General features: G+C 46.6%; 1 protein-coding gene across 7 annotated transcripts in view; it reads left to right on the top strand.

The window, feature by feature from the left end:
• Positions 1–1,837: 1,837 nt before the first annotated feature.
• Positions 1,838–22,942, top strand: part of EXTL3 (exostosin like glycosyltransferase 3) — a 150,171-nt gene continuing 129,066 nt past the window's right edge. For 5 of the 7 annotated variants that reach the window (XM_077176474.1, XM_077176473.1, XM_054629573.2 and 2 more), the window contains exon 1: positions 22,557–22,894. The gene's annotated coding sequence lies outside the window, so the exon portion shown is untranslated. Of the gene's footprint in view, positions 1,949–22,556; positions 22,895–22,942 lie in introns of those variants that run through there. The other 2 variants (XM_077176476.1, XM_077176478.1) reach the window with 1 other exon arrangement.

Below are 22,942 nucleotides of genomic sequence, written 5' to 3' on the forward strand. Positions count from 1 at the left end.
AGAAAGACATCACAGGAATAGAGGCTGCAGAATGGGGAATTGGGTTGAAAAAGAAGCTTTTAGAGTCAGAACGAGCTACTGGCAAGGTCTGAAATGTCACTTCACATCTGCAGCAGACACAAGGTGGCATCAGAAAGCCAAGTTCTTCCTGTGAGGCTTCTCTTGCCATGGAAAAGGAGAGAGATGAGTTCCAGGTGTGCACACACCTGATTGCTGTGCCTCAGAGTCCTTCAGCAATTCCCCTCTCCTGCCACAGGTGGATCTTTCCCAGGTCTTGTCCGTGACCTGCAGTTGCTTCTCCTGTCAGAAAACAATGCCAGGAATTACATTAGTGGATCTTGATGTAAACTGGGAATGTGGATCAAGGCTTGTGAGGTCTCACTTTCAGAGTGGTATTTTGAGCTTTAATCCCATTTTTGGGTGATCCCACCATGTAGGATCATCATCCCACTGGGATCATGTTTCCCCAGGGTTTTGCTGGGTTATTGGTTGGCCTCTGAGCAGGATCCCAGTGCTGGGCTCAGCAGAGAAGTGCTGACCCAGGGAGGTCAAGCCACAAAGTCTCGTTAATATTTAGGTGATTCTGCCACAGAGCTGCATTAATTATCCACCCAAGATGAATTAATTACCCACCTGAGATGCATTAATTACCTTTCCAAGCAGCCTGGGCACAGAGGAGAGGAGAAGCCTGTGGGGAAAAGCAGAAAGAGTCAGGAGTGGGGCTGTGACCCAGAGTCCCCAAACCCATCCTGGCCCCACATCCTCCTGCAACACCCACGGGTACACCCAGTCCATCAATCCATACATTTCCAATCTACACATTTCCAATCCATCAATCTATACATTTCCAGTCCATCAATCCATATATTTCTATAACTACAGACCATTCTATCTGTGTGTCTAACAAGTTCTCACAAGGGGAATACTCTGAACCTCACACCTCCAGCCACGAGTTTCACCCCAAGAGCTGATGTGCCCCAACATCTGCCCCTTCCTCTCCAAACCAGGGCTTCCCATTTATTTTCCAGAGGTGTTTTAGGTTCTGCCTGGAAATGGGCAGGAAAAGAAGGAAAAGAAGGAAATGGGCAGAGAAAAGAAGGTTCTGGAGAGATCTTAGAGTCTCTTCCAGTGCCTAAAGGGGCTCCAAGAGAGCTGGAGAGGGACTTGGGACAAGGGGTGGAGGGACAGGACACAGGGAATGGCTTCCCAATGCCAGAGGGCAGGGATAGATGGGATATTGGGAAGGAATTCTTCCCTGTGAGGGTGGGAAGGCCCTGGAATAGAATTCCCAGAGAAGCTGGGGCTGCCCCTGTATCCATGGAAGTGTCCAAGGCCAGGTTGGACTGGGCTTGGAGTAACGTGGGATAGTGGAAGGGGTCCCTGCTCATGGCAGGGGTGTAGAATAATGTGATTTTTAAGGTCCCTTCTAAAGCAAAGCATTCTGGGACTCTAAGTTTGTACACAAACACAAACATATATATATAAAATAAATAAATAAATACATACATACATACATACATAAAATATATGCATACCAGATATCCATAAAAATACATACGTATACATACATACATGAAGGTATATGAATATTTATTCATATGTTTTATATATATATATGTATATGTATATATATGTGTATATATATATATATACACATATACACACATGTATATAACGTCGCGTATACATTCATAGCCATACAGCGATATACATTTATACCCTCCCCCTATTAGCACCCCAAGTCACCCTGCGGCTCACCCCCCGCCCCTTCCCACCCGAGGGGACCCCACACGCGGGAGGTGCCACCAGAGGGCACCGCGCCCCCATTTTTGGGCGCCGCTTCCCAGAATGCAGCGAGTGGGGCCGGGGGCTCCGCGGGCTCCGCACGCCGGGCTGCGGCCGCAGGGACAGCGCGGAGCTCCGCGGGGCAGCGCGGCCCCTCCGCCAGGTAAGCGCTGCTCCCCGGGACGCTTCGGACGGCACGGTGTTATTGAATTTCATTTTATGATATGTTATTCTATTGGATTTATTTGCTGTTGTTTTTTTAAATTTTTAGTTTATTGGTTTAGCTTTTATTTTAAATTTCCCCCATTTATTTAAGTATTTTATGTCTTTAGTTTATTCTACTTTATCATCACTCCTCGCCCCAGAGGACGGGCGCCCCGGACCCGGCCGGGGAGCAGCACCAGCCCCTCCCGGGATGGGTCCCTCTTGGAGGGGACCCATCCTTCTCCTCCTTTCCCCTCCCTATCCCGGGATGGAGATGTCCCGGGGGCTGAGCATGTCCCTTGGACTGGGGGTGTTTGGGGACTGGGTTTTTTCCAGTGGGATGAACCCTGGCAGCTGCCTTCTTGGAGGGGGGAGTGGGCTTTTATCCAGGTCCCCAAAGTTGAGGCAAACTCGTGCCGGTGGCCCTGGGGTGGCAGCGGCTCCTCTCCCGCTGCGCCGGGATGGTGCAACATAAATTAGGTTTAATGTGACGGCTGCGATGAACCAGCGGGCGGGGGCTGCTCTGCCCCCGGTGAAAGTTGCGTTCGAGTTTGGCAATTTGGGCCATGGGGAATATTGGAGGCTTTGTGGAACAAGGAGAAATCCCTGCAGGGAGGAGAGCCGGGAATGGTCAGAGGGGAGGCGAGCGATGCCCGGGAGCAGAGGAATGGTTTTGGCTGCCCTTAAAGAGGAATCTCGGAATCTCGGCAGCGCCGGGGTCGCGGTGCCTTCATGGTTCAGCTACGGCCGCGTTAACTCCGTGTCTGGGATGAGAACCAGAGCAGAGCAAAAGGACTTGGAGAAGTCAGGATGCTCTGGTCCCGGTTCCTTGGATCTCGGGGTGCTCAGGACTCGCCATCTCTCTGGAGTTGTGTTTTGAGTTGGTTAAAAGCCTGGTTTGCACGAAAGCTCCCAGACAGAGCAGCATGAAAGAAATTTTTCCTGAGCCAGCGAGGGAAGTTGGACCTGAGCTAAAGCAAATAAACTTGAATTTCATCATGCTGGGGCTGGGTTTCTTTGTGTTCCGCTCTGCTCTGGGCAGTCCGGGCTTCCCAGAGCCCCGTCCAACCTTCACCTTCAAATGTGCCTCAGTGGCCGAGCAAAGAAACTTCTGCTCTTCCGTGCAAACCCCGCTCCCCGCGGAGGCTGCTCTGTCCTCTGCCTCCCTCGGGCTTTCCTCCGTGTGTTTTTCGCCTGGGTTGCTGCAGGAAGGGGCTTTGCAGGGTTTCTGCTCCAGGCTGAGATGCCGCAGACGTGGAAAGTGTGAGCATGGCTGACCTGGCAGGGCTGTGCGTCAGCCGGAGCCCTGCGCTCTGCTCCGCCCGGGGATGCGCCGGCTCCGCGGGCAGCGCGGCTCGGCTCGGGAGGAAAAGGTGCTGAAAAGGAGGGAAAATGGGTAATTCTATCCCTACTAAAAGCAGAAGGTGCTGAGGTGTTTCTCTGCCTGTCCCCATTGCTGCAGACCTGGCCAGGTCTGGGCGCTGGAGCCCAGCTGTGTCCCAGTGATCCTGGGAATGTGGCTGCCCAAAGCAGGAGCTGAGGGGATTTCAGGGGTGGAGATGCTGGAACACATCATTGTTAGGAGATTATAAATGGGTAATTTTATCACTGCTAAAAGCAGAAGGTGCTGAGATGTTTCTCTGCCCGTCCCCATTGCTGCAGACCTGGGTGCTGGAGCCCAGCTGTGTCCCTGTGATCCTGCCCAAAGCAGGAGCTGAGGGGATTTCAGGGGTGGAGGTGCTGGTACACATCATTGTTAGGAGATTATAAATGGGTAATTTTATCCCTACTAAAAGCAGAAGGTGCTGAGGTGTTTGTCTGCCCGTCCCCATTGCTGCAGACCTGGGTGCTGGAGCCCAGCTGTGTCCCTGTGATCCTGCCCAAAGCAGGAGCTGAGGGGATTTCAGGGGTGGAGGTGCTGGTACACATCATTGTTAGGAGATTATAAATGGTCCCAGAGAAACCTTGGGCAAGAGCTTTCTCCCTGCTGGGAGAGCCTGTGCAGTCCCAGCAATGCAGGATGGGCACTGGGTGTGTGCAGGAGTGAGGAGGAGATGCAGTCCAGTGCTATGAAAGATCAGAGATGGGGAAACTGGGGTATTAGCAGGGGAAAAAATAATTAAAAATCAAAATTAAATGATGTGTTGTGCCCCATGTGTTTTTTAAAATAAATAAGGGGGGATGTGAACCTGTTGATCCCATAGCAATGGCCTGGGGGAACCTGTGGCTTCTCTGCTGCCCTGCCAGCATAGAATTTACTGGTGAGACATAAAAGCTCTGTAATTCATTAAATGCATTCCATCCTCTCACAAGAAAACAGATTAAATGTAGGTGCTGATGTCTCAAGTGCCTGTGAAATGCTGTTACATGAGGAGAGAGGGAAGATTTTGACACATTGCACAGGTTCCATCCATTAGTCATAATATTTCCACAGTGTGCCACACTCACATTTTCATATAAATGGATGCATGGGAAGCAAATTCAGAGGTGACACAAGAGAATGTGGAGAAACTCGGGTGGGCTTTTCCCCTGCAGGACCCTTTGCTGCCCAAGAGGAACCTCCATCTTCAGTCCATTTGTGGCTGCTTTCTTTTTTCTGATACATTTTTGGCTGCTTTGTACCAGTCTTCCTGCTTTGGAGGGAGGGAGGGAGGATGGAAATATTGCAATTCCTGTTGAAGAGTTTGACATTTTGTAGCAGATAAAGCCAAATGCAGACAGTTGCTTTGGTTTGGCTCCTTTTTGCTGAGTTTAAGGGAAGGCAGGATGGGATTCAGGCTGGAGGTGGAGAAAGGAGGTGGCACATACATCCCTCATGTCACAGTGGCATCCAGCTCTGGTGTTTTTAGCAGGCATACATCTCTGGGAACAGGCTCTTGCCAACTGGTTTTGTGCCCAGAAACTTGAATCACTCATATCCAGCAAAAATATGAAGGTGAGGGAACATCTGCTCCCATATCACTGACGTCAGTTTTTGTGGCAGCTGTGATTTGGTCACTGGGGATCCCAAAAAGGATTTTGTGACTGTTGGGTGAGTTGGAACCGAAGGTTCACAACTGCTTCCTTCATTTCATCTATTTTTCTGTCTCACTTGGGAATGAGGAAAGGGTTTCCAGTCCCATATCAGCATTGGTTTTTCTTGGATCTATAGTTGGTCTCTGGTGGGTCCTGGAAGCAGCTGCCTGGAAATGGTCAAGCAGGATTTTTATGGTTCTTGTTGCAGGACCAGGAGAGGTCCTGGTGGTCCTTCAGATGCTTGAGGTTGTCAGATCACCTGCTGACTGCTCCCAGCCAGGGATGGCTCTTTCCAGATGTGCCATTTTTTGGGTTTCTTCCCAGCCATCCCCTGGATTTTCCACAACTGGGATGTCCAGTTGTAGAAAGAGATGGAGCTGCTCTCTGGGCTGTGTGTCCTTTTTGTATTCCCTTGGAAAAATCAGAGAGTTTTCTGTGGAATGTGGCCCAGGGATGCTTTTTCCTTCAGAATGAGTCTGAACTTGTCCAGTTCAGCTGCAAAACCCTCAGCTGCTTGCGTGGGCCACTCTTTAAAAACAAAGGCACTCAAAAAACTATTATTTTCCCAAGAAATAGCTTTGGTGGCTGTGACTGTCACTGACTCACATTCCTGGTGGTTAAATGATGGCTTTGTTCCTATTAGTTAACAAGGCAATTATTATGATAGGAAATTAACAGGAAATTGTTAAACTAATTAATTCAATTAATAGGAAATGTTAACGAGCATCTGCCCTTCTCTGGGGCTGCCTGTGGATGATCTCTGTATGAGCCTGTGTCCACTCCAGATATCAGAGCAGAGGCTCCACTGGGGAGCTGGGGGATCCAGTTTGGCCATGTGGCTCCACAAGGGGACCATTTGCTGGCCAGCCAAGTGGCTGGCATGGCAAGGGGAGCATCCAGCTCTCAGCAGGAGCTGGCAGCAAAGCCAGGCTGGCTTTTGACTCATCTGGCTGGGAGGTGGGAGCGTGTCCTGGTGCCAAAGGAGGAGAAAGTCCTTATTTCTGAAATAGGGCAGAAGAGGAATTGCTGTCAGCAATGCAGAGGAGCTGGAAGGAGGCAAAAAGGGTGATGAAAATCATTCATCAGCCCTGATGCATCTCCAGTGTGGCCTTAGGAATGGATCCACCTTCAGATGGTCTCAAAATAGTAAAAAATCTAATGTTCCTGGCTGCCTTGAGTGCCACTGCCCTCATCTGCTCTGATCTTGTCCCAGCCTTCCACTGAGTCCTGGCTCTGGCATTGGTTTGCCAATCTGAGATTTCTTCCAACCAAAAATCAGAAAACTCTGAAAATTTCAAACAAAAGCCCAAGCAATTCTTTCTCTTGCAGCTTTCATTTCACAGTTCACCTCCCTTTCTGGCTGTAATTCCTGCTGGGGCTTCTGGCTTCCTAGAGAAAGGGTAAAAAAAGAAAAAAGAAAGCAGGCATTTAATAATAGATCAAAAATGAGATTATGCAGTAAGTCAGCCCTCCCCTTCCCAAAATGCAACCAAAGAAATTGCAAATCACCTTGAAAAAGGAGAGGAAAACAGCGTAGATCAAACCTGATGTTAAGTATGGATGAGGTGTTTATATTTTATTTAATGGCTGTGTGCTGTCCTAGAGCAGCCACCCTCCCCTGAATTTCTGTTTGTGATTAATTAAACAGTAGAGTTGAACTGGGATGGGGCAAATTCAGTGGATCTCCAAATGGGAATGCACAGGCTGGCTGCTTGGCACAGCTGGTGGTGGTTGTAGTTGGAGGCAGCTCCCAAAAACCTGGAGGTTTGATGAGAGGCTCCTTGTCCATCCCTGATGACTCTGGACCAGTTCTGACCACGCTTGGTGGAGCAGTGGGGTCGCCAAGGGAAGGGAACCCAGGGGGCTTTGTGCCAAATGAGTGGGTGCCAGCAGAAGTGCCATGATGGAGGGAAGAGGTGATTATTAATCACGGCTAATTAGTCACCAGCCAGGCTGCCCTGGGAAGCTGGGCAAGCCCCAGCCTGGGCCAGTGCTCAGCCAAGGCTTGATGAGACACGACTCCCCTGGAAAGGAGGCTTAGCCCTGGCATTGGGCATCGAGGCTGTCAACCCCAGGCCTGTTCTTGTTTTCTGTGAATCCTCTGGCTCTTTCAGGTTTGGGGTTTGGTGGGGCCACGTGGGAGGGTGGGAGTTGAGACAGGCCTGTGGGGAATGTCTCCTGCTGGATCATCCCAGAGGTCTCCAGAGCCAGGGTGGATGTTGTGTATGCCAAGAGTGCAGGCTCTGCAAGAGGGCAGGGCTGGGAGGAGCTGCAAGGGGAAGGCTCTGGCTCTTGCTCAGTGGCTCCACCAGGACACCAGAGGACCTTCAGCCTGACCCCCCTGAGGTGCTGGTTGCACCCTTGATGAGTAAAATATCAAGAGGGGCACGAGGCATAGAGAGTCCTCTCCTATGTCATCCTTGTCCAACGTGGATAACCCATCCTGGGTCATGCCATGAGGATGAGCCTCCACACAAGACCACGTTGGAGGGGCTTGGAGCAACTTGGTCTAGTGAAAGGTGTCTCTGTCCATGGCAGGGGGTTGGAATGAGATGAACTTTTAAGTTCCCTTCCAACACAAGCCACTGCATGTTTGTATTCTATAAAATTCAGCTGATTCTATAAAATGCAGCTGTAGATTTATTTTCTTGCTACATCACCCAGTTTTAAGCACAGAAGGTGCCACAGCCCCTCTCTGGGAGAAGAAGAGGCTGAGGAGCCACATCCATCACAGCTCTGGTGGTGAAGGCAGGGCAGGAAGAGAACAGGAGCAGCAATCCCGTGCTGGGTCTGGCACATGGGGCTGTGAATGTTCACCAAGGGTTGCCAGAGCACCAGAGGAGGCAGAAGGTGCTGGAAATCACCACTCCCATGTGTGATTAGCATCCTCTAAGGTGTTCATTTATCTTCCTTGTCACCTTCTTGGTCTCAACCTTCTACTTGGAGAGTTGGAGAAGAATCTGTTTCATCACCTGCTGGGCTGCTGCTCTTGTTTATTCCCCAGAAGGAAGAAAATTAGATGTGCCAGAGATGAAACTTTTAAAAAACCCAAAACATTCAGACTTTGGAAACAACCACTTGGAGGTAGAATGAGCCTCAACTAGAAAATATTTGTCTTCCACCTTGTTCTGAGACTGGCTGGGACTAAAGTACAGGGAGAAGACGGGGCAAGGTTTACTTTCTTTTAATTTCAAATATATTCCGAAAACAGAGCAGTTGGAATTGCCTTTTTTCCTTGAAGTTGCTTTGCCAAGTTTGGGTGGAGAAAACCAGCTGAAAGCCTTGCCTTGGTGGATGTGGGATAGAGGCAGGAACACATTTATTTTCTTTATTTACCTATTTTTACCAGTGAGGCCCTAAGGCAAACAGCAAAGCCGTGGCATGCAGACAACAGGAGCACTTTTCCCTCCCAATCCCTTTTCCCAGCACCAACAAGATCAGCACTAGATATGCAATTGAGTCAGCAATGCAGATGCCATCAAATGTCTGCTTTATTCCAGAGCATGAATCAGAGCCGTGTCAGAGCCTCATATCCTGCATCTCCTGATAAGAGTGCAGTTACCTCTGAGGGAACCAAACATGGTGAAATCCCATTATCCTGCCTCTGCAGGCACCTATAACTCACTGGGAACAGCAGTGCAGATTTTAATGCAACTTCTGCTGCAGCACGTGCAGACTGCAATTCTTAAAAATTTTAATTTTTTTTTTTTTAAATTTAAATCCCACATCCTGGAGCCAAAAATGTTGTGGGTTTATTATCTGTTTGCATTACATGGGAGCAGCATGTCTCTATGTAGATACATATGTATATGAATATATAAATATGAGCATTTTCTGGAGCACAAGCTGTCTGTGTTAAGCCCTGTTAGACCAGTAAGAGCAGCCTGTGCCACCAGTCCAGGTGCTGGTTGCTCACTCTGTGTGCTTTCCCAATGTATGGTATCCTTGGAAAAAGAATGGATTAACTTCATTTGACTCTCCAACCATGCTTTTACCTCCAAAATCATCTTAATTTCAAGGTTTTAAAATCTTTCCCTTTTGGTTTGCTGTGGGAATCACGTGAAGAAGTGAAACCCTTTACACCCAGGAGTGTTCTGCTTCTCCCCTGCAGGACTTTTCCATGCCCAGCTCTGTGACAGGCCAGCTCAGTGACAGAGTTTCCTGCTATTGTTCCATGGGGACAGCTTCTGGCTCCCTCCACAAGGGTTATGTGTGGTCACTGGCTTCTGCATCATTGCCTCTTTTCTCCTGATCCCAGGACACCAGCTGTGTTCTGTTCCTGCTGCAGTCCCCATTCTGCACCTGGCCTGAAAAGCCTCAATGGGATGGAAAGAGGCCTGCACTAGTGCAGTTTAGATCCCCTAAAAATGCAGTTTATATCCCCTATAAACAGACACAACAGTGAAATTTTGCTAAAATCTGTCTGGATTGCCCCCAGGGGACATGTGGAGCTGTTTAAAAGACATTTATGCCACTGTGGTGGTGGTGGAGGCAGAGAAGGATAATTTTCACCTCAGATTCCTCTTTGAGGGGCTTGTTTGTTCCTTGGGGTTTTTCTGCACCAGAGACTACAGAAGTTAAAGGGATAAAAAGCATTTCTGTGGTTTCCCATCTGCAGCTTTGAGGGAAAATGAGTTCCAATCCACCACCTTGAGTTACATCATAAATCTCACTGCAGAAATACGGAGCCTAGACATTAATAATTAGGAGCTTGCACAATAAAGGACTGGAATATTTCACAAATGACACATCATCTTTCGATCCAGCTGATGCTGTGCAGAGATCTGTGTGAAAGTTCTGAGCAGCCAAGGTGCAGAAGTTTTTGCTCCCATTTTTGCCTCTTGAAGAAGAAGATGGGAAGGAAGAATCAGATTGCATCCCCAAAGTATTCACTAAAGCTCAAGTATGGGAGTTTTAATGTTTCCCTCTATTAGAAAGTGTTTGTATGTGCTGAAAGAAAATTATGCCAATTAATAGTTATCCTTTCCCAGCTTCCCACGTCTTGAAATCCCTCCAGTTCAGCCAAGCTGCTTCCTATCAAACTTCACACAAAAAAGAAAGGATCTGCTGGGCTGTGACTGAACATGAGCAATGTTACTCCCCAGGGGTCTGTGTCCCTGAGGTTTGAGGGCTGCAGGAAAAGGGCTGTGGGCTGTGAGATGACAAATGGAACCCCACAGTTGCTCGTTCATGCTCCAGCAAAGCTTTGGTTTGGGTTGTAGATATTTCCCAGCCACGAGGCTGAAATCTCAGCAGCTCTGATGTGAATATTCTTCACCTTTTTTTGTTAATGCAGTTTGAAGTAATTGGAGGGCTGGTGATATTTTGAGCAATTTATCCACCTAGGAAATTATGACCTTGGATTTATTCAATCTAATATTATCAAGATTAAGAGTGCAAATAGCTGAGCTTGTCAGTCACAAGGAATTGTGTTGCAGCCTAGGCTCAAATCCATCACCTGAAACCAGGGGACTCTGGCAAGATATTCTTCATTCATCAGCAAGAGGCATCACAGCAAGATCATTTCACTGTAATTCATCAATTTATCAGGCTACTCAATTAAGTGGGGGCTGGAGAGAGGATAAAGGGAACGATTCTGTCTGTTGTAATGAATCTTTGACCACCTGAGGACTTTTTTGCTTCTTGCTTTTTCGTGTTTCATGCTCGAAGGCCTTGTTAAAAGGAAAAAGTCACAATGGTGGTGCAGAGAGGCTTAAAGAATTCAAAGGATTGATGAATTAGAGATTTTGCTGTACCTGGGTTGTCACTGACCTGGGCCTGACAACCATAATCTGAAGAAACCTTGGAGAATCTTGGGTGGATTTATGGAAGAAAATGACTGAAGTGAAACTCTGTGCAGCCTGGAGTAAAGGGATGAACCTTTAGGTCCATCTCAGCTCTGTTCTTCCTGTGTCTGTGGTGCAACCCCAAGTTCGTTGGTGAAGCATTTGGGAGTGTGGTGCAACCTCTGGCTGCTGGGAGGGTCCTGGTTGGCATCAGCTGCCCTGGGACATTGGCAGTGTCATTCTGCTGCTGCCTGATGCCAAGGAGCTGGGCTGGGGGTTTCTTTATCCGTGTGGTATTTTAGACATTTGGTTGTTCCCAAGCTCATCCAAATACTGATTTCTCTGCGTGGTTACACCTAAATCTCTTAGGTTGTTTCACTGCTTGGGATCTCTGCTCAGATCTGTGACACAAAACCCCACATCTGTGTTGTTTTCTCATAAAATGAGCCCCGGTCTCACCCAATCACCCCATACGTTTGTGCCACCCCAACGACTTCTGAACCTGGGCAAGCCTGACAAAGAGACACTGGGCTGAAGGGTAATGAAGGTTGTGTAAGTTCATGAAAAACAGGCGTGAGGGATAGCCCAGGTACTCAGGGAGCCTCGGGGCGGGGTGGAGCTCCAGCTGGATACCAGACAGTCCCCAGGAGGGAGGAAGAGAGGGAGGGAGATCTTCCAGCTGCTCATGGGATCCACCGACGGGAGCCAGAGCGGGGCGGGGCCTTTCGCTGCCCTGACACACTCAGGCCCGTGGATGCCCATCTCTATCTGCAATAAAACTGGTTTTCAGTTTAAATGCGGCGGCAGTTTCGGCAAAAGTAGCCCGGAGTGAGGTGTAGCTGCTCGTCTCTGCTTTCTGCAGAAACACAGCAAAAGGCTTGAGCAAGTCCAGGTGCTCCAGATCAGGAAAGCATTTCCTCCTGCCTGGGTTTCTCACGTGTGCTGTTGTTTTCTTTCAACAAAAGCAAGAGAAAGGGAGAATTCATTTGAACTTAATGCTAAAATACCTCCAAAAAGATGAAGCAAAAGGAACTGTTAGAAGGAGGGATAGGTGGAGATTAAAACCACTTTCTTTCTCTCGTTGTCCCTCGCACACTCATTATACAAATACATAGCCTGATCATCTGCTAAACAGGAAAATAAATTGTAAAGGAGACAATACAAATCAGGATGAAAGGGGAAAGAAAAAAGAGCCTGAGTCAGGTCTGCTCTGCTTATCTGAGCCGAGGGGGAGCCTGCCTGGTGCTCCTGACAGATTTTTTCAGGCAAGATAATGCATTGGGTTGATGACAGTTTATGAGATAGACTTCGAGGGGTATGAAAATTGCTGGTAGGTACTTGAATGGCTCTGACTGCACGGAGTGAATTGGAGTCGAGTCGCAACAATTTCCCTAAAGCTGTGCAGATTAACATAAAAATACCAAGGAAGTCCAATCTTTGAATTTTTATCTGCTTCAGCTCGAGAGAGTCAAATAGGGGCATTACAGAAGTGCCATCCATTTGAATCGATTGTCACTGCAGCTTTTGTGGAAAGGCTGCATCTGGGCTTATTGATAACGTTGTTGAGGTGCTTAGAAACACAAGTGTGTTGGGTTTGTTTTCCCTTTAGTAACTTATTCTTCTTTCTGGCGTTTTGTTAAGATATTTTTTAGTTCTGGTCTCCTCTGGAGATCTCTGCTGAGCTGAGCATTGGTAACAGAGATGCTCTGTGCATCTTTTCTCCAAGAGTTTGCCATAAACTTGAATCTGTTTCAAAGCTTTCTTGTAAATTTTAAGGTAATTTTATTTGCTGGAGGAAAAACTGAGATGAAGGAGACAATATAAGAATTGTGATTTACTAAGCTTTTAGTGAGGAGGCTTAGCTAGGTGCTTTTTTTCCTTGGTTAAACCATATAAGCTGAAATGCAAGTTTAGTGGCCAAAACCTCCTGTTGGTCTCCATCCTAGCATCACTTCACCCATTTTACTTCCTCTGATGCTCTCTGCCTGCACAGAGAAGATACAAAATCAGTCTCACACACATTACAGAAGTAACTTCATATGTGAAGTTTCAGGTTTGGGGACAAGTGTTTTAGGTTCTAGATGTGTCCTGCTGTTGAAGAAACAGGAGGCAAATTCCACCTACCGAGGGGGCTGTGTCACTGAGAGCCTTGTGCTCCTCTGGTTGAAAAAATTGCTTTATAGGAGCTGTGGCCAATGACTTCACCGTTTTGCCTTTGTTCTCATCTTTATAAACAGTTCCTGCACCTAAGGAGGTGGTTGTGAGAATTAGTCATTGGCTTTAGAGCTCTTTGAAGACTGCAAGTGGTAGATTACAGCTCAATGTTTATTAATGCCATGGCTTAATATGATGAGAACGTTTCAGAGCCCAGCTGCTTGCAGTGGGCTTTTCCTCACTGATCTCCCCCAGCATTACCTGGCCCATCACACCTGAGCCATGGGCTGCAGCAGCAGGGAGCCTTCCCTCTCCACACTCCCCCAGCAGGTTCTGCTTCCCCTGGCATCCTGCCACAGCACAAGCCAAGTTTAAATCTGGTTCTGTGTTTTTGGCTTCGTTCCTTCAAAATGTTTTCAATTTTCTTGGCTTTAACCGATCCCAGTGGCATCTTTTTATGATGCACTTTATTCTACTGCTTCAAGTGCAATAACACTTCTAAAGTTCAGTCTATTTTTAATTACAAAAAGAAAAAAAAAAAGGCAGAGCATAGCACTGTTCTGTCACTGGTAGTGGGAGAAAGGGAGGATTTTTCTTCATCTTTAAATTTGATTGAATTTAAATCTCTATGTACGTAGTGGTTTTTGCTGTAATTGGAAGGGCAAGTGGTTGTTTGCTCTTGCACTCTTGGGAGCCAATAGTGGTATTGATTAAACAAAAGCATTGCCACGTGCTGGAGGATCTCAGAGTGCTTCAGGACTGGTGAATGAAGATTTGGACAATGTCACAACTTTCTCTGCTTTCCTCTCTGATGAGGAAGCTGAAGAAACTTTGTAAGGCTGATACTCAGGTGATGCTTGCTGGGACAGCTCCTGATCTGTAGCAGTGATTCCCCTGTTTATTCTCCACTTTGCCCCTTTCCCTGAGCTCTGTTTGGCTGCACTTGCACCAGGAAAATCTTCCCTTGCCTGTGGCTGCTGTGGTGGTGTCAGCCCAAGAGTTTCTGCAGTTCCTGTGCAGGCATGGATTTATGGGGAGGGGGAAAAAAAGGATGGGAGGAGGACAGTGGCTATGTTTGGGTTGTGTGAGTGCCCTCTCCTTGACAGGTAGGTTAAAGAAAATGTTTAGCCAAGTGGTTTTTGCCACTTTTCATTTTACTTACGCATCAGCTCTTCCTTTGCATGAGAACAGAAATTAATTTTGTTTCAAGTTCTGGAAACCTGAAGACATGCTGAATAGGTAGAATAGGTTTGTTCTATTTATAGGTTGCAGAATTTCTTTGTACAATAAACCAGTTTGTTTTAATTTAAACTATGTATTCAGCATATTTAGCTTACTTTTATTTAACTACAAGTTTGACATATCTTTTTCATTGTTTTTTAAATTTGTGACATAAACCCAAAGTACAATGAAAAAGTTAGACTGGTCATTAAGAAACTTCATTTACCATTTTTAACATCAAATGTGTTGGCTTGCATAGTTTATTCATGTTTACAGATGCCCAACTGTAAAAATAGGACAGCTTTGCAGTTCAGGCAAAGGCCTGATTTATGAAGGAATATGCTTTTGTTGTTCTCCACAAGCAAAAATCAGCCTTTCATTAAAGGGAAAAAAACAAAAAACAAACAAAAAATGCAAAGCAAGAGAGTTTAAATCAATCAGGATTGAAGTATTTTGCTCCTGTTTTGCATCAATAAATCCTGTATTAAAGGCAGAAAAGGCAGGATGGTTGAAGAAGGATTGGCAGGCAAGTTAGCAATAGTGTTCCTCACGGACTGGTCTCAAGCCTGATGTTAATCAAGGTGTTGACTAATGATAGAGCAGAAATTAATGGGATTTGGAGGTGTCATCAAAAGAAGAAAAGCAGGAGATCCCAGGAGAAGAATGACTGACTTTGGGACCATTTGTCTGTAAGCAAATGTGAGTTCTTGTAATGCAAACTCTGACAGAAAGCTGGGGGTTCTGTGTGGGAATTGGGATGTATTAATCAACCATAGGATAGTTCTGGTGTCCTGATGATAAAGATACGTCTGGGATCACATTTGTCACCTGAATTATTCCCACTGGTGACAAAGAAATGCGAATTCCACTGCAACAGGTTTTAGTGAGGCATGGTTTAAAATGCATTTTGCATTCCTTGTCCATAGGAGAAAGATTGATTCCAGCTGGAAAAGGTGCAGCTGAGGGCATCTGCTAGAAATGATCTGGAGAACAGGGAATCCAGCCCCCAAAATGATTAAAGGAACCTGGATGGTGATGTGGTGACAAAAAAAGGCAGAGAAAAATTAGATTCCTCCTCTATAAATACACTGGTGTAAATACCAGAAAGGGAGAAGAGTTATTTAAGTTAAAATGACAATTCTGGCACAAGAACAAAAGGCTCTGAAAAAGTTGAGGCTGGAAAAGAGCAGAATAGCTTCAAACCAAGGGAGGTGCTTGAAGAGCCTTCTAATGGGAATTGTGTAAAGGGCTAAAAACCTGATTGCTGTGAAGATGGAGCCTGATAAATGTATTAATGGGATTATGCAGCGTGGTTGGCTTCAGTATTAAGGGATCAGACTCTGGATTTCCGGTCCTGCGCTTTTGCAAATACACTTAAGAATCCTGCAGGTATGAAAAAAACCATGGAAGGTTTACATTTGAAGAAATATTTTCATTCTGATTCAGCTTGCAGTGGATTTTGCTGTTTGAAATGCACTAAGAACTGAATTGGGTGAACTGTGGAAAGGAGGAAGCACCTTCTGAGCTGGGAAAAAGCAGCAGCTGCCACCTGCTTCCTTCTTTTAGTGGTCAGCTTTGGCAGCAGGCCTGTGCTACTTAGATATCTATTTTTTAAAATTTAAAGCCTTTTGTATAGTAAAGTTAGGCCTTGAAATAGATTGTGCTCATAACACTGACAATTATTTATTATTATTTATCATTGTAGGGTGCTTTTTAAAAATCCTGCAGCACTTAAGGCCCACGAGTGTTTATTATGGATCCCGGCATTCTCGTTATTGATCCCTGTTTTCCCCATTTACAAATAGTCCCCAGATTTCTGGTTGCTTTACTAAAATCCCAATAAATAACACTTAGTGCCTTTTTGTCAGGAGGCCATGGTTATTTTATCAAAGACAGGTGCCAGGCTATTTTAGCACAGTGTAACTTAGATTTCATGGGCACTTTGTGCTCAGGATTTCCATGCTTTTTATGTTGTGATTCAGCCTCAGTTCTCCAGTCTTGTGTGCCATTGAGAGCTGAGTCTTCCCCATCCTGTGTCCTTAGGGATGTTCTGCCTGGAGGTCTCTGTGATTCCAGAGGGACACTGGAAATATGGGATGTCTGTGGTAAGAGGAGAATTTCAGATGCACTTTCAGATGTGGCTGTGGGATGTCAGAGCTCACCACCCCTTCGCCCTTGTGCTCTCTTCACTCAGCAGCAGCATCTCTATTCAGCCTGGGGGCTTGACCCTGACTATCTCCAATATCCAGCGTGTTCTCCTCACTTCCCATGTGTGCTTCTTATTCACTTTCTCCATTCAGGATGTAAATGGCAGATGGTTTTCTTTTTTGGTTTCAAGGTCTTCCCATCAGAGCCTTTCAGCCATTCAGCCTCTCAAACAGGTTCAGCTTAATTACCTCAACTTTTTGAAACTGAAAACCTCGCAGACCTGCTTTTATTTTGCTTCAGCTGAGTCAGTTTGTGGAAAACAGGCTTGAATTGAGTGATCACAAGTGGCTTTTATTACAGCATCCTCACTATTTGCCAAAAGCCTCCCTCAGAATCACCTCTCGTTTGCTCAGTGCCTGTTTTGTTCTGAGGTCTGTTGGCTCTTACATCCTGGACTTACAGGGCCCCACTGTTGGTATTTGTTCTTCTTTCTATATCTGCAATTTAAGACTCCCTTATCAGCCAGTTCCTCAGAGTATTTCTTTTTCTCTCTAGCCATTTTTAAAAGCTCTCTGCACACATCCAAACCCAGCAGTGGGGTCTCCAGTGGACCTCTAGCAGAATCCCAGCAGACAGCCTTTTACAGCCTTTTCCCAAAGTGACTCTAATCCAGAACGATCGTTTTATGCCTGCTATCGCTTTGGATTTTTAGCAAACACAGATGATTCACTCAGCTCACAGAAAGAACTGTGGAACAATGTCCCAAAAGATTATTTAAATGGAGTTTTGGGAGTGGATTTGGGGTGACCATGGGTGGTGTGCAGGCTGAAGGTTCTGATTTTGGTGGGGGGTTTTGAGATGGGTGTTTTCCCCAGCCACCTGCAGAAGCTCTGTGTTTCCCAGCTGCCTTTACTACAGGATGATGATAATTTCTAACAGGCTGTTTTCCTGACAAGGAAGAATTATCCCTGGTTTACATTTTGGGAGCTGGACCTGGGGAGAAATGGAACAGCTGGCTTAAACACACAGGTCTGTGTGAGCAGAGTCTGTGCTCCCCCAGTTGTTTCAAGGACTCTCAGCAATCTGGCAGCCTGTCAAGGCCCCTCAAATTGGGTGGACTCGAGGGTGAGCTGAAGTGCTGGAGCATCACAGCCTCGAGCCTGGTGCAACAAAGCACATGCTGAAAATGATGCTTTTGTACTTAACCCAACTGCTTGGTTTGCAGTCACTTTTAATTTAAGTTTAGACAGTGCTGAGTGCTTAATTTAAAGAAAAAAAAAAGTGCTTTTGGTAGACAAGTGTGTAATGCCTGAGCCATGCCACAGTTACAATGTGTAGGTGTTTGGGGATTGTGTTATAGACAAGCAAAATGATTGTTTCTTTTTAACTTCTGTTTCAATGATGGAATATTTAGTAGAGCAGAATAAGCTGATGCCTGCCAGCTTTTTCATACCAGTGGTTACCAGATGTGCCTGTATTTAGAACCCCACCATCTGTTCCAGGGTGGAGGCTGGGGCTAGTCTAGGTATTTGGATGTGTCTTCTTCCTTGGGTATCTCTGGAAAACTTCAAAGCATCTGTGCTGAGATGAAGGGGAAGCATGGTTAGCTGTAATACTCCAGGAATTCAAGGGAATTTTCCAGAAATGCAGCTGATTCCTGAGTGCAGCAGGGTTTGGAAGGGGAAGGAGCCTTGAGGAGAGAGGCAGTGCTGGGATTTTGTGCTGTTGCTCAGCCATTGCCAAGATCCAGTTGGAGTTTTGCTTGGCTGTCACCAGGCTGGGCTGCTGCTTCCTGCTTTGGATTCTGTCTTTCCTAAGAGTCCATGCAATTTCCAGGAGTGTTGCAATGTGGAAGTTTCTTAATGGGATTTTAGAAATTATTTCTGTAGGTAAGTTCTATTTAAATATGTTTTAGACAGTTTCTTTTGATGCTGGCTTGGTGTAGAATTACTGTGAGCTGTTACAGAGCAAGGGGAGGGAAACCTGCTCTACCTTTACCCTCTCCCACCATGTCCAGCTCCACCAAAGGCAGAAGTGACCCATCACACTGAAATGAATTTTTGGTCATTTTGGGGATGGGGAAAAACATACTTTGATCAACAAACTACTTGGGAAAAATACTCACCTAGTACTGGTTACAGCCTTTGGTTGACAGTGATCTGGGAAGGAGGGAAAGCTACACATGTCTGTATCCATCCAGAATCTCATGGTTTATTTGTCACCAGTGTCTTCATCTCTCAGAACTAAAAGAATTGTTGCTGAAATAGGAAAAAGATCCTTTTAGAAAGCTTCTTGTGAAGAAAAGATCTCAGAGTGGTTATGAATGGTTTTATAAAGAAGGCATTGTGGTAATGGGGTCAGAACAAGATTTTTAAGGTCCCTTCCATCCCATAGCACTATGTGATCCTGTGATAATACAATCATTTAATTAATTTATCTAGATGTTTGTCCCTAATCAAGCATGTGGCAGTAGAATTCAACATATTCAGAGTGTGATCCATAATATTCCACCCAAACAAAAGCTTCTACTCCATTTCTTGCCCAATGATTCTTCTTTTACAGGTGAAATAAATCCAGTAACTGTGCCCTCATTAACAAGAGAACAGGTATTTATTTTCCTCATCCCATTTAAGCACCAGGCAGTGTCCTCCAGCATCTTGCCAAAAGCTTCCACTGCTTTTATGAGCTTATTTTCTTTTGCTGTCAGGAGCTGGTTCCTCTGTGCAGGATGCTGACAGTTCATTGTGTTTGCTCTTTGGATCCCAGCTGGGGCTGCTCTGGCTCCAAAGCAGAATTAGGATCTGGGAGGGAGGGAAGGGTCTGTGTGTCCATTCCTGTGCTGACTTTTCCTTTCCTGCTCCTGCCAGGAGATACTGCTCCTGGGTGTCTCATTTCATGTTCCAGCCCTTGCCATGCTTTATGGCCAGCAGTGGGGAGCATTTCACAATACCCCTCGTGCCCATGGGGTCTTCAAAGGGCTTTATTTAACTGTACTGAGATGCCTTTACCTACCACTGAAATGAAGCTACTTAAGCTGCAAAGCCTGGCAGCTGCTCCAACAGCAGGAGCACAACCAGGCCACTGCTTTTTTTGTCATGAAATAAGGGAAGAAAAAAAAAATTCCATATCCATTAAAAAACTGCAGGGAAAATGTAAATTGTCAGAATATAATTACCTAAACTGGAGTTTGGCCAGCATTCCAGATTAACATTTCCTCTCGTGAAGCCGTGGGATACCTGATGGCCAAAAGCAGTCAGAGTCTCAGCAGGATTAAAAACTGAGCTTTGCTGTGTAGTTGTTCCATAGTGGCTGAGAGATGTAGATAATCTATTTAGCACCTACAGCACCCTGGGGCTAAAAAGTGGCTGAATCCTCTGAAATCCGATAGGAGTGTCTGAGGTTAAGAGTGCGGTCTGAAAGCATTCCATGGAACTTGTAAAATCCGCAGATGGTCCGACCTTGGTGCCGTCTGCTGTGGAAAAGGAGGAGAAAGGGATTAAAAAAGATGTACCAAAAAGATTGCAGCAGGGAAAAGATGGAAGCACAGGGTCCTCCCTCCCTGCCACCGTTGTTCCATGTTTTTCTGAGGTTTATTTCAGGCCATGGAAGTGTGCCATGGAAACGTGCATTAGCTGGCTCTGAAACTCCTTCATACCTGCCTGCAATGAGTCAATGGAATTCAGAGCAGATTGGAGACACCGGGATTCAAGCCATGCTCAGGAGGAAGTGGAGTGAGGAAGAGGGAATGTGGTGGGGGTGAGGAAAAGAGGGGAAGTGGGGACCATTTACATGGAGAGGGCACAAAGGTGGGATGGCATTCACTGTGTTCAGCTGCAGCTGCCAAGTGTAGAGTAACTTGCAAGGCAATAAATATAAGGGAGGTTCCCAGCCTGAAATGATACAGAAGTGTCTAAAGAGGTTCTGTCAGCAGAATTCCACTCTGGTTTGGGTTGGAGGGGACCTTGAAGCTCCTCCAGTGCCACCTCCTGCCATGGGCAAGGAGAGCTTCCACCCTCCCAGGTTGCTCCAAGCCCCATCTCCAACCTGGACATTTCTTGGGATGGGGCAACCACAGCTTCTCTGGGAATTCTATTCCAAGGCCTCACCACCCTCACAGGGAAGAATTTCTTCCTAAAAGTTGAACAGAAGGCCAAGATCTAAACTGTGGCTGCTTTTTAGGTGGCTTTGCTTTGCATTTGCACACTTCCCTACAGTAGGATTAGTGTTTTTAGTCCTCCACCCTGTCAGCTTCAACTCAAGGTCACCACGGAGTTTCCAAGTCTCTAACAGGATTGGCAGTGTGAACTGAGTCTGTTCCTTTGGGAAAACAGGTTTGGAAGCTGATAGGAGTGAAAGGCTTTTCCTTGCCAGGAAAGTGTCGAGCAACTTTATTGGCAACTTATTTTCTTATTTAAATAATTATTAATCATAGATTATAGACCCTGCCCTTCAGGATCCATTTCTGATGTGGAAATTTTACATCTATATGAGAAATAAAAGCCCAGATGGCAGGAAAGGTGGGAAATGAGGGTATTTGAATACAGTAGTTTTTCTTTTGGGATAAGCAGAAGGCAGAGGAGCAGTGGATTTTTCACTTGGTAGAAGGGAAGCTAAAAACTCCTCTTTAAAACCAATTCCTGTAAGAGGAAGAAGGGGAAACACACAGAGAAGGGGATTAAATCTGAAGGTGTCTCCGTCAGTATAATCTGTAATAGCCTTGATAGTGCTTCCTGAAAGGGAGACTTGCCAGACCGACTACTGATCCTGACAGCTTTTCTTTTGGGAGCTGGGAGAAGAATTGTTCTCCTGAGTTGTCCCTGAAGTGATTCTCCACTGGTGTTTCCTCCTCAGTGAGGACCTGAAGGGAATGATTGTCCTCCTGTTTCTTCCTGCAGAGCTCCAAGTAGATCAGGGTGGAATACAAAACCCCGAGCCGTGGCACAGTGGAAACAGATGTGTGTGGTAGGACAACGTGGGTGTGTTCAGTGATTTGAATGTTAATTTAGCCTTTCTACTGTGCCATAGTCATAGTCTTTTTTAAATTTTTGTCCTGATAAAATATATAAAAAGTATTGTTTCTCCTTTGAACCTGCAGTACCTATTCCTGCCCTTCTGTACAGCACGTTCCCTGCGGTGAGATTGGATTTTTTTATTGTTTATCAAAGGGCAGACCTGTGCCCCCGCCTCAACCCCTCGCTGGTTTTTCATCTCAAAATAAAAGTTAGTTTCTCCTTGCATTCTTTATACATGTGTAAATGACTGTTAAAAAGTGCAGACTGATGGAAAAGTGGTTTTTCGCCGCTTTGAAGTGCTCATGTTTTATTAAAGCTGAGATTCTTGGAGCTTTTTGGCCAGAAACACACCACCCTCTTTACTCCTGGAGATAAACCCCCATTTCTTCCTTTGAAAAACTCTCTAATTCCCCCTAAGTTGTCATATTGTGTGTTTTGGTGTGGGATTTGATTGCCATAGATACAAATACGTTTCATGGAGCTCCTAATACATAAAATTAGAATGCATAGACAGAGGACTGGACCTTTGCGACGTGGTTTGGTTGTGAGAAGATGCTGGCACTGTTACTTGCCTTTCCCCCCCTCCTTTATTTCTTCATTGGTTTTTCCCCCCTCTTTTGCTTCAGTTACCATCTGTTGCATGCTATGTTTGGTACTCGCTTATTTCTACATGGCTTCTCTGACTTCACAACATTGAACCACTGATGCTGTTCATGCCAACCCTCCAGCGTGGATCTGGATGTTATTTTGTAACAAACTCCAAACCATAGTGGTATTTTAGTATCTGCTGATCAGTTTCCCACAACACAGTTGTTTTCCTAACCCTTTTTACCAGGAGGCACCTGTACGTCTCTCAGGGGGTCAGTGGCAATCATTGTGTCCACATCACTGTAGGGCTGAAGCATGACGGAGCTCCATGGCGGCATCCTCACGGAATTCTTGGGGGATACAAAGCACTTTATGGACTGTCTGAGCTCCAGCAGGACACTCTAACAGGGTTTTAGGGGACACACAGAGTTGCTCGCCCAAAGGGCCGAGCTGCGGCTGCCCCTTCGAGGCAGCATCGCAGGCTGCCAACATGGCGGCTCTTCCATGAGGGGAGCGGAGGGTGTGAGGGACGGGGGGCGCGCGCCCGCATTTTCGGCGGGAAATCGCTCCCGGGCGCGGTGCGCGTGCGCAGTGGCGAGAGCCGAGCTGGGGGAAGCTTCGGCTGTTCCCGGCAGGTTCCGGAGGCGAGTCTCGCTGCTCCCCGCCCTCAACCCTTCGGGTATCTCCGCCCCCGCTTCGCCTATCTCCGCCCCCGCTTCGGCTATCGCCGCCTCTCTTCGTTAAGTTCCGCCGTCACTTCGGCAACTTCCGCCGGTTCGGTCGGAAATGGCCGAAGACGTGCGAGACCCAGCGGTTTAAGGGGAGAAGACCGGCCGGCTTCTCGGAATAAACCAACTGTGTCCGGCCCGTGGGGGGGGGAGCAGGGGAGGGCGGACGGAGCGGGAAGACGAGGTAGCGGCTATGGCTCCCCCCCCAGCCACTCGCGGCTCTGCCGAGAGGGCGAAGTGAGGGCGCCGAGAGGTAGGAGCGGACCGTACCACGCGCGGGGAGAGGGGGAGGAAGGTGGGA

The sequence above is a fragment of the Agelaius phoeniceus genome, chromosome 3 (assembly GCF_051311805.1).
Source record: "Agelaius phoeniceus isolate bAgePho1 chromosome 3, bAgePho1.hap1, whole genome shotgun sequence".
Classification (NCBI taxonomy): Eukaryota; Metazoa; Chordata; class Aves; order Passeriformes; family Icteridae; genus Agelaius; species Agelaius phoeniceus.